General features: G+C 43.2%; 1 pseudogene; it reads right to left on the bottom strand.

Annotated features, from left to right (window-relative positions):
• Positions 1-2025: 2025 nt before the first annotated feature.
• LOC100757744 lies at positions 2026-2892 on the bottom strand (annotated as a pseudogene).
• Positions 2893-8976: the final 6084 nt, after the last annotated feature.

The raw sequence follows: 8976 nt of genomic DNA, 5'->3' as shown, positions 1-8976 counted from the left end.
GCAACCGCCGTCCCACGCGACGGGCAGGAGAGAGGCAACTCTGAACTGGACCCGGGGGCACTGGGGCGGACATCGGGCTACACCAGAGCCAGCCTCGTCTTTGAGCTCGTTTTCCTGCAAGATAGGCCTTTCTAGCCTAGGTATACCGCTTGTAACTTGCTTTACAAATTCCAGAGGGATGGCTATCCATTATCTCATCGGATTAGTGGGTATAGAGGCAAAAAGACCAATCCCTCATGAAAATGACTTGTGCCTCAACTGCTCTCCCAGAATCCTGGTTAAAACTAAGAAAATCGCGTGGTGGCGCACAGTACTGCTGAGCCAGAGGATAACAGATTTAAGGCCAGCCTGAAATTACATACCAAGATCTCATCAAAAACTAATAATCAGTGAAAACTGCAGAGGCTCAGAGACTGGGACCTGTGCTAAAACATGGCCTGAATGCGGTATTGGACATGGAGTGCTTGCTATTCTTGATTTGCTAGAGCAAGAGAGGAGATAGAGCTTAATCCCAGCACTCAGGAGGCAGAGGCAGGCGCATCTCTTGAATTCGAGGCAAGCCTGGTCTACAGAGTGAGTGACAGGACAGCCACGACTACATAGAGAAACCCTGTTTTGAAAAGCTGGGCATTGGTGGCACACACCTTTAATCCCAGCACTCGGGAGGCAGAGGCAGGCGGATCTCTGTGAGTTCAAGACCAGCCTGGTCTACAAAGCCACAGAGAAACCCTGTCTTGAAAAACCAAAAAGAGAGAGAAAGGAGGTAGAATCATGTCAAGAATCTACTGGACTGAGGACTCAGAGCTTCATCTGACGAGCAGTGAAGAGCCTTTCAGAGATCTCATCCTTTTTAAAAAACATTAAATCTGAGTGGCACATGCCTTTGATCCCAGGACTCAGGAGGCAGAAGCAAGGGGATCTTTGTGAGTTCAAGGCCAGCCTGGTCTACATATAGAGATCCAGGACAGCCACGCTGTTTGTTACACAGAGAAACCCTGTCTGGGGTAGGGGTGGGGAGATGGACCTAGGGATAGAACTATATTAATCATAATTCAATTAACTGGCCCATGCCTAGCCCAGTGTATAAATCTTGTTGCTATTGAAACAAATTATAAATTTAAAACAATAAGCATTATCTTACAATCCTAGAGGTCAGGAAGGCAAACTCAACCAGGCATAGTGGTACAAGTCTGCAAATCTAGCTCCCAGGAAGATCAAGAATTCATGGCCAGCCTTGGCTACATAGTGAATTCGAGGCCAGCCTGAGTGACCTAAGACCCTGTCTCAAAAGGGGGGATAGGGTGAGAGAAACTGAGCTAAAATCAAGGTATTACTGAACTGTTTTTTCCCCCCTAATTCTGATTTCTGGATGTAGCCTACATTATTTGGCTCTTTGCACCTCCCTCTATCTGCAAAGGCTGCAATATATTATTATTTTTTTTTTGGCCTATTTCATCTTTCTGACTAACCTACCTTTTAACTTGCCTTTTGTGATTAATTGGGCCATTTCAAGATTAACACACGCAATCTCCCTATATTAAAATGGTCACATATTTTGGGGATCCTTAGTGTCGTTCAATTTTTTTTTGATAATAACATTAATTTATCCAAGTCTTCCTTCACTTGAGGTATCTGACCCTAAATCCTGCCTTTACCATTTCTTGCTTTCTCATTAAGTTTTGTTCTACATACGTATGCTCCTTAAAAGTGTGCATACATGTTTAAGTCATCTTTTAGATTCATCTCCCTCTGCTTCCTCACTGTGAACTCAATGTGAACTACTGCCTCACACTCCCACCACAGTGCCTTGTCTCCCATGATGGACTATATATACCTCCAATTGTGAGCCAGGATACCCTCTTCCTTAAGTTGCGTTTGTTGGATATTTTGTACCAGCAACAACAATGAAAAAACATAATACCCCAAACCTAATATACTAAATACAGACTTGTCTGTGAAAACAAGGAGAAGTTGGTCTTCTGTGGCAGGGAAGCACACTGCCACCAATTTAGGCATATAACTTTTTTTTTTTTAAACGCATGAAGCTGTTTAATTAGGTCGATAGTAATTTAAAAAACCAGTTTGTGAGGATACATCCCGTTTGTCAGAGAGAACTGAGACCTCAGGTAGCCCTGGAGCTGAGGAACAGCTTTGATCTTTGGCAAAAGCTGCGAGTCCACAGTTTTCTGATCGGCCTTGTGCTGCTCTGTAATCTCCTATTTCTCCTTCTCTGTGTCGAAGATCTCGCCCTCCTGGTGCCTGGGCTTGAGCAGTTGCTTCTTGTTAAACTAAGCATCAGTCAGGTGTTTGGGGACTTTAACCTTGCTGATATCAATTCTTGAGGGTGGCAATGACAAATTTCTGGTGTGCTCTTCTCAGAGGAACTCTGTTGAGGGCAAGAGGTCCTGTCACAAGTAGCAAGCTGCTGCCCAGCTGCTTCAGGAAGACCACCCTCTGGCCCCTGTGGCGCCCGGTGAGGATGATCAGGACAGTCCCTGGAGTGATGCTGGCACGCAGCTTCCTCATGTGCTGACTGAGGGCTTCTTGCCATGGCTTCCGAGGAACATCTTCAGTAGGATAATACCTGGGCATTTTTCGAAGCTTTCGAACCCGGGTACCACTATTCTTGTCACCACCAACTGGTTTAGTGACAGTAGCAAGGACCTTCTCTTTTTTCTTCTTCTTTTCAACCTTGGTTTTTGCAGCCGAGTATTTTCTTTTGTACAGGGCCCTTCTGGAATACATCGGGAGTACCTGCCAATTCCTCTAACCAGGACAGGGTTCCGACTGCAATGGGGCTTCCCCTTCTGCACCAGCGGCATCACCACCAGCCTTCTTGGCTGCTGTTTTTTTCTCTTGTGTGTCAGGCTCCTCAGCTTTTTCACCCACCATCATTCAAGATGGGAAAGAGCTAGGCACATAACTTTTTTTCAACGATTTATTTTTATTGCATGTGTCTGAGTGTATGCCTGCATGTGTATTTACCACCACATATGTGGCTGATGCCCCGAGAGTTCAGAAAAGGGTGTGGGATACCCTGGAATTGGAGCTACAGGTTGTTGTGAGCTGCCATGAGTGCTGGGAACCAAACTGGAAGCCTCTGTGGGAGCAGCAAGTGCTCTTGATCATTGAGCCATCCCTCCCGTTGCCTCCATTTGCTTAGTACAATCTCTGTACTCAGTGCCTCATTGGAGGAGAGAAAAGTCAATGGCAGCCAATGTTTTGGATTATCCCAAGTTTTGGGGTAGCTTGTAGATCTGCATAGCTGCATACTGGAACCCTACCTACCTTCTCTACATGAGGCTACTCAGTGTGAGACTCCCGTAAAGGAGTCGAATAAGATACAGATTTTATCTCAAACAGAGAAAGACGGGCTTCAGAAATCTACAAAAATGAAAGAAAGGGATTAGGAAAAAAAAATTATATGTGTCTGTGACACAGAAGCCAAGCTCAGCCTCAGGCATACAGTTCCCTAGCAGGGAGTGGAAGTCAAAATAGAAGCCACTTCCTAAAGTAAGCCGATGAAAGCCAGGCAGCCCTTCCCAGGACAAGCCCACAGCCTTCATAAGCCTTAAATCCAGTTGTGAGGTTTGATGCGACAGTAATTACCCCATCGGAAAATTCAACAGCAGGGAGAAATCCCATTTTGTCATGCTGTATGACTCAGAGGTCAGCAGCCAGAAGCAATCTTAAAGGAGAATCTTTTTAAAAACAGCTACCTGGGGACGTGAGGTCAGGGAGCATCCACAGAGCCTCAATTTGACCTGTCAGAGCCCTACATAAAGGGAGGTCCAGAGATGCAAATGTGGAGGGCAGGAGAGCCAGTCACTGACAAATCAAAAGTGTTCTCAGGCTAGTCAAATCATATGGAGAAATTATTATGGGGGCTTGAGACCCATGGGTGGGTCAAATCCTAGAGTCACCTATCCATCACTCACTACCGTTCATGCTTGAGAATGCTCAAGTTCTGAGGGATGTGAGTGATACACACAGCTGTGTCCCTCCAGCAGGGTGATTAGTATTCAGGAGGCCTTGACAGCATTAAAACAGGGCCTCTAGCTGTACCAACCAGTCTCTGCTACTCTGCTATGGCTGCTTCTCATCCCTCATTGCACTTAGGAGACACCACTCAGCCAAAACACTAGTCACTCCAGCAATGTGATTTTAGAGAGTCGTGGCAGAGTAGAAAACCTGCCCAGTCCACAGAACGGCAGACATCCCTGTTTCAAAAAAAAAAAAAAAAAAAAAAAAAAGGAAAACAGCCTTGTTGAAAGACAGGTCTGGGAGGCCTCAGACACTTTAACCATTAGAGATTCAGCAACATCATTAGCCATAGGAAAGACCAGAGCCTCCAGAGCCTCAACCCACACTCCCTCCCCATCCTGCATACACTGATGGTCTTTAATTTTTTCTGGACTTTTTGTTTCTTTAGAGATTTTAAATTATGTGTATGTGTGTGGGTGTATGCACATAAATGGTGGTTCCTTTGGAGTCCAGAAGCATCAGCTACCCCAGGACTAGGAATTACAGGTAGTTATGAGCTGTCCAACAATGCAGGTGCTGATACTGATACTCAGGTCCTCTGCAAGACCAGTATGTAGTCTTAAGCACTGAGCATCTTGAAGTCCCTGGTCTCTCAGTTTTTGAGGACCTGGAAAGAGGTTGCTCTTTTTTTTTTTTTCCATTTTCTGTGGTTTTTCTATATTTAGCAGGATTAAAAATTTTGTCTTATTTACATTTATGATTTTTCTTTTTATATTCATCTGATTTTGCTTATGCATTTTTTATTTTTAATTTATCTGCATGAGTGTTTTACCTGCATGTGTATAAGTGCCTTGTGTACATGCATGGTACCTGCAGAGGATCCCCAGGAACTGGAGATAGCCAGTTGTAAACTGTTTGTGTGGATGCTGGGAAGGAAACCTGGGTCCTCTGCAAGAATAGCAGGTGCTCTTAACCACTGAGCCATCTCTCCAGTGGGAAAAATGTCATTTTCCTTTCCTTTGTTTTGTCTCAAAGCCCATACTAGTCTTGAACTCCTGATCTTCCTACCTCCCACTCCCATTTGCTGGGTTTACAGACATGTGAAGCCATGACTGGATCCGTAGTTTCTTTTGTGTTGTGCCTGTGCCGCTGCTGCCGCCCCCCCCCCTTTTTGGTAGTATTTTGATGTTACCATATTGTTTATTTGTTTGGATTTTTTTTTTTTTTTGGAAACAGTCTGTTGCCCTGGCAGCCATGAAACTTGCTCTGTAGACCAGGCTGGCCTCAGACTCACAGAGATCCACCAGCCTCTGCCTCCCAAGTGCTGGGATTAAAGGCGTGCACCACCAACGCCCAGCTGTATCTTTTTTTTTATTTTTTTCTGATTTACATTTATCTAATTTTTTTTAACTTTTTCATGATTGGGAAGTCATTTTTGTTTTTCCTGTATGTTTCTTTTAAAAGTTTTTTTTTATTTAAATAAAGTCGTTTGTATTTGTTTTGGGGGGTTGTTTGTTGTTTTGGAGCTGTAACATTCTCCACTTGCCTTTTTTTCTCCTTTGATATATTTAACCTTGTTTCTTCTTCATTTCCCCCTTTCCATGTCTCTTTCCTTTATCTTATTCACTAGCTATATTAGTTTCTTTTCTCGTTGCTGTGATCAGTTACCTGACAAAGGCAACTTAAGGAAGGAAGAGTTGGTTTTGGCTCTCAGGTTGAGGAGGTACAGTCAGTCCATGGTGGTGAGGGAAGTATGGTGGCTACTCACATGGGGCCCACAGTCAGAAAGCAGAGAGACAGGTGCATGTCCGTCCATTGATGCTTTTCTTGTTTTCTCTATTTCTTCCAGTCAGGAAATGTTGTAGATTATTATTTTAAGATGCCTCGGAATATTTAATTATGCAAAGATGTACCACATTCCTTTATGTTGCGTTTGTTTAACTCTGTAAAGGTGTGTTACTTTGCCTGTCTAAAACACCTCATTGGTTTAATAAAGAGCTGAATGGCCAGTAGCAAGGCAGGAGAAAAGATGGGCAGGGCTGGTAGGCAGAGAGTAAATAGAAGGAGAAAAAGAAAAGGGAGATTGAGGATCGGAGGATGCTAGGGGCCAGCTACCCAACCACACAGCCAGCCACAGAGTAAGAGTGAAAGTAAAGTATACTGAAATAAAGAAAGATAAAAGTCCAGAGGCAAAAGGTAGACAGGATAATTTAAGAAAAGCCAGCTAGAAATAAGCCAAGCTAAGGTTGGGCATTTATAAGTAGTAATAAGCCTCTGTGTGTATTTACTTGGGAGTTAGGTGGCTGGCCACCAAAGAGCAAAAGAGTAAAAAACAATCAACAACATATTGGTGTTCCAGTGTGGGGCTAGAATAAAAACAAGGAAACTCAGCCCATAAAGCCAGGCCATCTACATTGAGGGCAGACTTCTTACACCCCAGTTCACCCAGTCAAGGTATTCTTTCACAGACATGCTTAGAGACATGTCTCTCAGGGGATTTCAGATCCTGATAAGTTAATAACATTCATTACCATGTTTACTATTTCTACACTTACTCTAAATAATTGTAATTTCTTGGCTCATTCTACAGTAGTTTTGCTATTTTCAGGTTTTTGGTCACTGGTGTTGTATTAGTAGGATGTAACTGACTAAGTCTATAACACAGGTTTTTTGTTTTGTTTTTCAAGACAGGGTTTGTCTGTAATAGTGCTGGCTGTCCTGGAACTCATTCTGTAGACTAGGCTGGCCTTGAACTCAAGAGATCCTCCTGCCTCTGCCTCTGCCTCTGATATTAAAGGCAAATTTCACCACCACCCAGCTTTATCTCAGTTTTCATTTGAAGTTTTCAATGAAAGTCATATATAAGGTTACTTTGTTCCTGTATCTTTTCTTTCTTTCTTTCTTTTTTTTTTTTTTTGGTTTTTTGAGACAGGGTTTCTGTGTGACTTTGGAGGCTGTCCTAGAACTAGAACTAGCTCTTGTAGACCAGGCTGATCTCAAACTCAAGAGATCCACCTGCCTCTGCCTCCCAAGTGCTGGGAATAAAGGCATGCGCCATCACCATCTGACTCCTGTATCTTTTCAATTGTTTATGTTCATACTTTTCTACTTGGTGTCTCAGTTAACTTTCTATTGCCATGATAAGATACAATGACCAAGGCATCTTACAGAAGAAAGAACTTGGTTTTTGGCTTAGAAGATTAGTCCATGACCTCAGGCAAGCAGGCATGGTGCTGGAGAAGTAGCTGAGAACATGAGGCAGAGAGAGGTAACTGGGGATGCTATGGGCTTTTGAAAAGCCTAGTGGCACACCTCCTTCAACATGACCACACCTCCTAATCCTCCCCAGACAATTCCATCAACTGGGGCCAAAATATTCAAACATAACCCTATGGGGCCATTCTTATTCAAACCACAACATTTGGTAAGACTTGACTTTCTGTTATAGGATATTTTTACAGGCTTTGTCCAGTTTTAGCCTAGTGGGTTGCTGGAATGAATGTTCACATAGACGTTGTGTGTCATTAGCCTTTTCTCACTATACTTGTTCAGTGTAGATGACATATTTCTGTCTCCACACCCATGACTGCTTTGCCAAACTGCTGACCTTTATAATGCCTTTGCACAATTTGAACTTCATCATCCTTTTGGATGGGCATAAAAGGAAAATTGTACTTCTGTCTTAGCTCTCTGGAAAGAGGGGAAGATTTCATCTTTCTCTGAATATAGAAAGGTGCATCAAACTTTCTTTTATGGTTCTTTTGTCTGTTGTTCCAAAAGTCACTGCAAAAAGCTGAATATCTGGTATGGTTTCATGTCACTGCTGCTTTAGCAGTTTGTTTTCTCCTTACTGGTGTTGTTTTAACCTCAGCACAGGTGCTGTGCCTTAATCTACTGCTATCTCAGCCAGCAATTGCAACTCCACAGTTACCCACCTGCTTCTCTAGCAGAGGCCTGGCCATTCAGGCCACAGCCTGGAGGGAATTTTGCTCCTGCAGACACTGGCCCTGTTGCTGCCACTAAAGGTAGCTTTAACTAAATCTCTATTCTAATTATGAATAAGAGTCAAGATTCAAAGGCTGGGGTGAAAATCTGTGAGCTCAGAGAGACTGAGTAGCAGCTAGCTAACCCTCTTCTCCTTGCTGGCATCCATGAAAGACCCAGGTTTCTGCTGTGCCAAACCAGAAAAACCTGTGACACTCCAAATCCTACTCTACTACTTCCTGTGTCTATCTCTTCCAGATCCCCTCCAATGCTCTATATTACTTCCTGTCACCTAGTTGCTAATCCAGCCTCCCGACCCAATGTTAATTTTATTTAATTAATGCAAATGCAAACTCCGGGTTCACAGTGTGATCCAATATCCCCCAACACACTGGTGGTACTAGAGTTGAGCCTTCAAGAGTAATCTGCTTTGTAAGAAGACCCACCAAGGTCGGGCAGTAGTGGCACTTGCCTTTAATCCCAGTACTGTGAGTTTGAGACCAGTCTGGTCTACAAGAGCTAGTTCCAGGACAGCCTCCAAAGCCACAGAGAAACCCTGTCTCGAACCCCCCCCCCAAAAAAAGAAGACCCACCAATGCAAAAAGGAGCTACCTAAACCAAGAGATATACAAATAGCAGCACAGATGTATAAGAAACATGAAAAAGCAAAGCAACACGGCTCCTTCAAAAGATCATGCCTCCTCAGCTACTGTCTTAGCTCTCTGGAAAGAGGGGAAGATTTCATCTTTCTCTGAATATAGAAAGGTGCATCAAATATAAGATCAAATATACTGAAATACATAAAATGGCAGGTAAAGATTTTTAAAGTTTTCTGGGGAACATGATCAATGACCTGAAAGAATAAAAACAAGGGGATTAATTCAACCCAGAACCAAGACAGAAAAGCAGAGTGAGGAAATGAGAAGTATGGATGAAAAAAATTAGCAACTTGAAAAAATTAGCCAAGAAATTGACATTTTGAAAGAAAACAGAAATGTTGAAAATAGA

Source organism: Cricetulus griseus, chromosome 3, assembly GCF_003668045.3.
Source record: "Cricetulus griseus strain 17A/GY chromosome 3, alternate assembly CriGri-PICRH-1.0, whole genome shotgun sequence".
In the NCBI taxonomy this organism is placed as follows: domain Eukaryota; kingdom Metazoa; phylum Chordata; class Mammalia; order Rodentia; family Cricetidae; genus Cricetulus; species Cricetulus griseus.
Note: the sequence above shows the minus strand (reverse complement) of the source record. Positions and strands in the feature narration are given on the sequence as shown.